The sequence below is a fragment of the Colius striatus genome, chromosome 15 (genome assembly GCF_028858725.1).
Source record: "Colius striatus isolate bColStr4 chromosome 15, bColStr4.1.hap1, whole genome shotgun sequence".
Lineage (NCBI taxonomy): Eukaryota > Metazoa > Chordata > Aves > Coliiformes > Coliidae > Colius > Colius striatus.
In genome coordinates, this window is record NC_084773.1 from 3481983 (window position 1) to 3491354 (window position 9372).

Consider the following 9372-nt stretch of genomic DNA (forward strand, 5'->3'; position numbering starts at 1 on the left):
AAAGCAGCACGGAAAGTGGATTCTTCCTGTGTTTGAATGCTAATTGGCTCACAGTTAATTGACCAACGTTATGAAGGGTTTCTTCACAAAAATCCATTTAGGTGAGTTTCCAATTCAAACATCCTAAATTCCCTTTTTATGAAGCATCTCGGGGAAACCTGAGAAAGGTTCTGCTTTTTCATCAATGTCAATTTAAAAATAACTCTACATGGAGCCAGAGGATTTTAAGGTTGATGCCATGGGGTTTATAGGCAGGTAGAAGTGTAGGAGTGCTTGCTCCAGTGGGAGCAGACCGGACACTGTACTGGTGGTGTGAGCGAGTCCCCTGCTGCTGGGAGGGGAAAGTGACTTTGCTCTGAGTCTCTTCTCCACTGGTGATACCAGTGGAGATCTGCTGTGCCCTTCTGAAAGCTGAAATTGGTCCTAGAGCAATACTCATCTGCCCTTTCCCCCTGGTGGTTTTGGAGGGTATGCTGTGGAGAGGATGGAGGGGGATGTGGGAGGATGGGGGAGTGGGGATGCAGGGTGTTGAGAGGGAATGCAAAGGGGATGTGACAAGATGCAAGGAGATGGGGAATGTGAATGCAGGAGGGTGTGCGTGTGGATGATGAGGAGGGAGGCTGGAGGGGGATGTGAGGAGGATGGAAGAATAGGGAATGAGATGTGGGGGCTTTGAGGGCATGCAGGGAGGAGGGAGGCCTCAGGGGTGTGTGTAAGAGGCTGCAGAGTGGATGAGGGGGAATATCAAGGGATGTGAGGCTGTGAAGGGGTGGTGCAGGGCATTTTGATAGGATGGAGGAGGATGCTGCAGGCAGCTGCATCCTGCATCCCCCAGGTACTGACCAAATATGCCACTCAGCACCATGTGTGCATACTGAACTGAAGCTGGGGTGGATTAGGCCTTCTTGGACTTGGGGAGAAAAACAATAATACCCATCTGGGACTTTTTATCACCATTGTGGATAAAAATACAATCAAGAAATTGGTATGACCTGTTGAGTTCAGTCAAATTCTCTAAAAATCATTAACCAGCAAGTGAAGTACTGTCATTAGACGTCTGCCTTAACCCAAAATGTTGGATTCATATCATTACATATTTGGTTGTTTCAGCTGGCTTGTACAGCAGATAAAATCTAAATGCTGAGTGCCTCATTCCATGAAATCTGTCTGAATAACATGTAAAGGAAATTCAGGGCAAACTCTCATTAAACACACTAGCACAGCTCTTGATACCATCATCTTTGCTTGACTAAACTTTTCCATCAAACCTATAGGAAATTTGCCAGAATGAAGGCTCTGGGCTGGGATGAATTTAATGAGATTGGTGATGACCCTTGCGTCAGTAGGCAGCGGTTTTCATAGCAGACTTTACAATCCCATGCTCTAACCCATGTAGCTCTGTGTTGATGGAAAAAGTCACAGTCACAGTCTTGTATGGGTTTGTCAGTTTACAAACAGAATCCATTAAAATGTCGTTATGTATAAAATGGGTTCTTCCTCTGCAAGATCCTCAAAGCCATTGTTTATATTACACCTATATTAACTGACCGCAAAACAAGCTCGTAGTGCTCATGGTGCTTCTAAAAACTACTTCTTTTAGGGTGGGAATGTGGAAACTTTCTGAAATGGAAATGGCACATCAGGCAAATGAAGAAGAGAAGATTGATTTGTGTATAAAGTTTATGTGTTAGCTGGAATGACAAGATTTCATCTTCCCCTCCCCCCTCAGATAGTTAATTTAAAGAGTGTTAGGTAGTAGATATGGAAGTTAGTGGCTTATATTGAAATGCAGGGTACTATTCAAAGAGGAAAGCCTTGAGTTAGTGTTAGAGATTGCCTGCCAAGCTCAAGTATGGATGTACTTAAAGTGTGATGTCTTTTTTCACACATACTCCAAAGTTACTCAGGTATGACTTAAAGTGAGAAGTTATGCAAGACCTATTGATTTATGCCAAGTGTTTCCAGGCTGGTATGTCATAACTGCCAGCCTGAAAGTTTGCTTGTGCAGGATCCCTGGACCTCAGTGATATTCCACGAGGAAAAAGAAAACAAAGGGTAGACAGAGCCCAGAAGAGAATAGGCAGATGGACAGTAGTTATGTACACACTGAAAAAAACACATCCTAGGAACTCTGATGTCTTTTTGAAGACAAACTGTTATCACAACTAGGAGAAAAAACCCCCAAAGGCTACACCAGGCCATTTTACAGGGATTATAGTGCAACACTTTTCCAACTCCCAAACTTGTACTTTGTGTGGTACGAGTATTGTGTAGGGAAATATTCTGGGCAAAAATCTATCTCAGCAAAATGCAAGCCTGACTTCAGCTAGTGGAGAACGTACTGTCAAAATCCATTCCTTTTCCCAATGAGAAGGTCTGTGAGGGAGAAACTGGCTATTCAATCTGGGCTAATGGGCTTTTTCCTTCTCTGGCTGCAAGATCTTAGATTCCATCTGATTCATGCTGCTAGGCACACTTTCTGAGGTATTTACTGAAGGTTAAACACAAGTACTTAAGAATTTAACAGAACCCCCACATTATTTCAAGTGATATTCTCTCTTAATGCTATCATTTGCTGAGATATGGGAGTCTCATCTCTTCTAAATAAAAACAGTTTTTAACAGATGTTTAGAAAGAAGAACCATGTCTTGTCCTCTTCTGCTTTCTGTAAGAGCTGAGTTGCTGAATATTCCCGTTTCTTAACAAAATTCTCACAGGACCTGTTCAATCATTGCAAAATGCTGCATTTCTGTGCCAGTCCTTGCAGATGCTCAGAGCCTCCCTCTCATTTTAGCCCTCTGAAGCTTGTTACTGCCATAGGCAAGGTTTAAAGGGCACTGTAATGTTGTTTGAATTCTGTGGTATACCATGAAATGTCCATGTTAATGCTTGTGGAAATATTCCATATTCAGAGTTTTGTACTCTTAACGGTAGGAGTCACAGAGTACCACTTGTTCCCTGCTCAGACAGCGTTTCACACGGGGTAGGTGTTAGTGTAGGTACCACGCTTGTAATAACCCAACAGACTGTGTTAAACTCGGTGGTTATTTGAAAGTGAAATGCATTATTCACTAGTATTTGTACGAGTGAGGTACAAGTGCCCAAATATTTGTGGAGAGCAAACGTGAGGCAGCTGTAAACACGGCTGAATTTGCTTCTGAATTTTAACCAATATCTGCAGATTTTTGGCTAGGCTTTAATGTATGTGTGTATGGGACAGAAGGCCTGTTAAATGCCAGCACTTTACACTTTCCAGTGTGTAAATTGCAGCTAAGCCCACTGGGTTTAATGTTTAAATCCTTCGTTTAAAGTGAAAAACACAGCTGAGTTTGAAAAAAAAGCCCCCAAAAACTCTCCAAAAAAACCCCAGCTCCATCAGAAGTTTTAGATAAACACATAAATTAATGGTCTGTAGGCTTCACTGTTGTGTGGGTCAAAAATAAGTAGGGCACAGTTTAACTCTTACAGTTCCAGCAGCCACAAGCAATACCCAGAGGCTGAAGGAGAGGTGTGTGGCTCAGGATTCACCACTCAAGGATGAGCTCTGCAAGGCAAGATCCCTCCCTGCCCTTCCAACAAACTCATCCTCTGGGTGGAAGTGAAGGAATTTGTAATGCTTTTCACAAAGCATCATTTTAGCCAGATTTTTGTATTTTCAGTGTGAAAACAGGCTCAGTGTGAGCAGGATTAAGGAGAGAATATTGGATTTCAAAGGGATGCAGTTGTGAGTCGTCAACCAAACTTGAGCCATCTTCACACATCTAATTTCTGGGTAGTTTTGCTGCTTTCTTACCCTTGTTGGAAGAGGAAAGGTCTGGATGGCAAAGCCTTCAGAGGTTTCTCTGAGGATCTCATGTCTTTCTTAATAATGCTCAAAATGCAATGAAAGCGTTGCTACCATGATCCCTGTTCTGGGTTTCCATAATTGCCTTGTGCTTTCACAGCATCTGCAGTGCAAACACAGCCCAAGAGATCCAGGAGGTAACAGATACACTGAGTATGCATTGTGTGAATGGTCTTGTGTGCTTCCACTGAGCTTTTGGGTGTCTACAAATGCTGGATGTAGAGCCAAAGAAGCTGTAGATGAAGTGTAAGAGTGATGGTCCACTGCCAAAAGCTGTAGTATTGGCAAGTGTGCCTGTGGCATTGGCGTGGTCAGAAGCTCATACCTACTGTCTCCTCTACGGATTCCCAAATTCCTCTTCTCAGAAAGGATGATGTTTGCTGTTCCCTCTAAACACAGAAAAGGCATTTGCTTGTTTCCTTGCTTTGCATGTTTATGCAAGAAGAGTTCTATACACCTGGTTTTGAAATTGCCATGCTTTCATTCTACCCATTGATAGTTATTCTTCCAGGAGAGCCTTTTTTACTATGCTGTAATCTGCCTAGTTTTAGGTTTTGAGTTCCTGTGTGACCTGATCTAGGTGGATCTGTTTTGGCAGGGAGATTGAACTAGATGATCTCTAAAGGTCTCTTCCAACCCCTACCATTCTACCATTCTATGAAACTATGCTTAATTATCACTTCAAAAGAGGATGCTGTTCAGAATGAGAAGCAGGTTATCATGAAGGTAAAGAAGAGATCCTTTTCATTTGCTGTGAGCCTTTGTAGCCCCCAATCTGTAAAAGCATGTAACCTATTGGCTAGGGATGCACGTGGAAATGCTGCTGAGAAACATCTACAGGGGGACAAAAAAAAGCCTCTGTATTGCCTTGAGCTCTTGCTATTAAAGCAGTCCTGGTGTATGTTTTTTGAGTATGTTTAATTACACTATGTTGGTACTTAGGAGTTGCAGTCATAGACTGGCATCCATCTTTCTGGATGTCTTGCAATGTCAGATGGGTACAGTCATCTTGTTGTGTTTTCTCTTTTTTTCTGTCTTGCAATCTGTGTTTTTTAGGAAGGAATTACTAAAAGCAGCTGACATCCTGACAGAAATATTTGTAACTGTACTGGGAGGTGTTCTGTTGGTTGCATATGGAAAAAACAGTTAGAAAGAAAAGGTATTTCTTTGTAAATAAAGGTTTTGATTCTGTATGGTCCCCACAATGTCTTCTCTTAGAGGAGACAAACTTCAGAGAAGATGTTATCCCTATATGAATTTGGAATCGTTCTGTTTGGATTGGGTAAGAAAATACTGCCTTTATAACCAGAGAGCCCATAATTGGTGGCACCCAAAACTAGGTCAAAGACTGTGCCACATATTTATGTTTTCTGCCCTATTAAAATGAGACACCCCACTGTGTTTTCTTAGGCTGGGATGTAAGCACTCTGCAAGAACTCTCTTCTTTGACCTTACATTTATGTATCTCACATTTTCCAGGTGTGCTTTCCCTCATGAGATTTTTATTAGTGTATTCGTGGTAAATTTGTCCTTGAGTGTCCACAAATTCTATCCAACACACGTTCTGTTACTGCATTCAATGCAGATGAAAGCTTCAAGGCAGAGGATAATTTCCAGGGCTGAAGATTTTATAAATAGAGCTGCTGTACCTCAGAGATGCAACTTCTCTCCCCGGGAAAGGACTGTAGGTTTAATCCTGGATCCTTATATGCACTGATTTTATAAAGAAACAAGTGTCAGGAATAATGATTGGTCTAGAATGACATGAATAGAGGTTTAATCCTGTTAATTTCTAATCTTAAGTGTTGTTCTCTACACTACCCAAATTCTTGATCTGAGTCCAGCATAATCTTATTAATTATACTCAGTTCCTCCAGTTTCTGTTGTGCTGCTGCCCTTAGGAGCTGATGTGTGATGAGGAACCACTTCAATGATTGGAAGATTTTATGAGACAGCTCCAGGGAATTCACACTGGGTGAATTCTCTCCCTCACTTCAATCCTTCATGATGTCAGTGTCTGCTGAAGCACCTAAGTTTTGATGCTCCCACTCTCAACACATCAAGAGCAGTATTTACACACAGAGTGGCAGTCAGAAAGTCCAATATCCCCAGAGTAGGAGGACTGCAGCCTGGTTCAGTTTTTATCATGCCCTGCCTTGGCAGTGGTCAGCAGCATGCCCAGAAGAGGGTATAAAAAGAGGTAAGCAAACAGTGATGCTCCTCTGCCTTGCAGTTGCACTTTACAGTTGTTTGCTGCTCAAGGACTTCCTGAGGCACAAGTGGATCTGTTAATCAGCCTTTAGTAAACATTTAGTATGTTGTTTTCAGCCAAGTTGTCCTTGGTATATGCCACAATGTCTGGCACCAAGTTCTGTTATCTGTGCAATAGATGACGACCTAATTCCTGTTGTTTGCTTTTTTGACTTGCCACCTGATAACTTCCTTTGACACACTTAGAGTTTTATGTTTTCACAATGATAATGGCCTCATTTCTTTTTTCCCCCATATAAATCCTTATTTTATGGCATTCTGTCAGCATTTTCTGCCTTCCCCATGCCTCAGTCATAGCTGTTGGGCTGTACTGAGGTTCATCACGCTCTTTGGTGGGTTTAGTTTCTAACTGAAGAGCATCAGTGGCCATGTAGGCATATGCTGTGTTTCTCAAAGCAAGAACTGCTTGCATGGATTGTTCTGGCATGTGTTGCTCCCTACACTTCATCAAGAGCTTTTTCAGAGTTCTGGCTGTAAATCCATGTCCATCTGTGGTATCTTAAATCCTTTATATCAGTGTTTAGGGGCTGAAACCCAGTGCTAGAATAATCCCTGCTCATGTAATCAGGTTGCCCTCTAATGGTTAGCTTTGACTCAGAGCATTCTCAGGCTCACTGAGGACTGGAGGCATTTTTACTTTGATTCCTGTGGAAGAGGCCCAAATGTTTTGCTTCTCAAGGCTATGGTTCACGTGCTGGCTGGGCAATGGAGCTTGTGCTTTACAGAGGAAAAGCTGGAAGCCTCTTCAGAGGTTGTGGTTGCAACCCTGTTCGTTTATAAAGCTGGTGTGGATTTCTCTTAATTAACTGTATGCTTTAAGAGCTGGATTTCATTGATGTCAGGATTTGTTATTGAAATGTTTGTGTTGCCTGTTTAAAAAATTGGACTGGAAACAGCTAGAGAGGGAACATTTTCCTGTGTGTCTACAGTTTCTTCCTGCCCCTGTATATTCCCAATGAATTCAGAGATGTTCTCTGAAGTCAGATGGCCCCCATCCCCCATCCAAAAGAGAGAAAAGAGGGAAAAATAAGTTTATTGCATAGGCAAATATTGAAAACTCTCCCTCCAAATGCTGGAAAAAATGTTTTGATTTTAAACTTAGGCATCATGATACATTAAAACATTGGGGAGGCAGGTGGGCAATTTTAGCAAAGCAGAATATTTTTCATGTTGACTGCTCAGTCCAGAGCTGTTTTTTAGTGGAAATAGACTTGTGGGATCTAGCAGTATTCTGTGCTCTTGGCAAATACATTCTGACTGCATTCCAGTAATAGGTTCAGGCTGATTTTTCTCAGAGGATGTAACTGAGGATCAGAGTTGAAGGAAAAAGGCTATGGTAGAGCCAGAGAAAGGTTTCTCCTGTTTAGGAGTAAACTGGAGATGATACAGCTGAATGTTTGAAAATAACTGGAAAGAAGAAATCAATACAAAATCCACCCATGTAAAAGAAAATGAACAACAACATCCAGAAATAATAGTAACAAAACCTTAAGCAAATTTTTGAGCTATCAGAAGGAAGATGATGTGACACATGTTTATGAAAGCCAAGTTCTTTTCTGTAGTAAAAACAACCCTTGAAGACTAATGACATTACGTTTTTATGTCAGGTAGTGAACTGGCATCCTCAAAGTCAATGCCAGTTTTGTCATGGGATATGATGAGGCTAAGACTTTACCTAATAGATCTTCACAGAAATCCTTAATCCCTATCCCAAGTAGATGTAGTTTCTTTTGAAAGTATGAAGAAAAATGAAATTCTTTGGAACAAGAAATGAAGAAATAATAGATAAGGACAGTTTTATGGGCAGTTTTACTTTTCCTTACCTGTAGGTACCTACATTCTTTTCCTATAGGTTTCCCTAGACAAAACAACGTTGACCAAGTACACTGAAAACTAGTTTAATTCCTAAATGATTTTCAAGAGTATCTGAAATGTGAAGTTAAAATCAAGGTAGAAACAGTGGAGTTGCCCCAGCAATCTGGGAGGCAAACTAAAGAAGTTCTGTTTAGCAGTATGTGGGTATTTATTTGTACTTGATAGGAAATATTTCTGCCTCTTTATGTGTGGTGTGAGAGTTTTCAGACCTACATCCATGGATCTCTGCACATTCATACATTACCTGAGGTGACTTTGCTGGTAAAACTTTACTTGCCAGATGTACAGCTGCCTGTAGAGCATTTCTGTTGAAGAGGAGACATTGAGCCTGTTCAAACAAGCATAGCTCCTTTCCTTGGTAAGCCACACTATCCCAGCAGACACTTGGAAACCCCATAGTCAGTGTCCTTCATATTAGAAAGACATCTGGTTTTCCATTCACATATCTCATTTTATTAATGCCTGATACAGGAGTTCCCAAAAATCAAAATTTACTTGATTAATGCAGATGCTAAACCCTGAATAGTTCCAGCATTGCACCTCAAGATTTCAGTCTGGAGTCACCTTTGGGTGGGCATACAGCTGCTTTTAAACCACGTGTAATAGAATTACACAGTGTTTTGTGTTCCTAGGTTGAAGTAGACACCTCATTTACTATAATTGCAGGGAGAACTTTTGATAGCACAAACAGACTGGAAGCTGAAAAGAACAGTAGGGCCAAGTTATGTCACCACAGCAGGTGGTAGAAGTGTGGGCTTGTTCTGCAGCCCATTTGCAGTCTGAACACGCAGATTTCACCTGCAGAGGGTCTGCACCCATGTGTCTCAGAGCACAGACTGGCATTGCATCTTGCAGAGGTTTCCCATGGGGAGACTTGTTTGGGATGTTGGCCAACAAGTCTGAAGCTACTAAACAGTGACGTGATGGCAGAAGCTGTGTTTAGGAGCCATATTGATGCATGGGATTGTGTTTGCATGCTTTAGTGAAATTGTTCACAGCAATAGATGTGCCTGGGAGCAGGCACAAAGGCCACAGCATTTGTTGTGCAAATGTTGATGATCTGGAGCACCTACAGCCTTCATCCATTTGCATGTCTGGCCTTATGTTGAGAAATAATACTGTTGCTTGTAAACTGGTTGGCTCAATCAAAACCATGAATAGGAAAGTGGTTTGGAGGTTAAGGGAAGAGGAAGGAAGGTGTGAATTTTTATTTAGTAGCCTGAATAAATTTCTAATCTGTTGTAAACCTCATTCAGACTGAAATGTTGTGGTGCAAGGACACTCCAAAGCAGAGTTACACGTTAGTGTATTCTAAAAGAAGGGAAGAGAGAAGAAAAAAATAGAGGAAGAGAAGAAAATGTCTCCCCAAGAGTTTAAAGTGT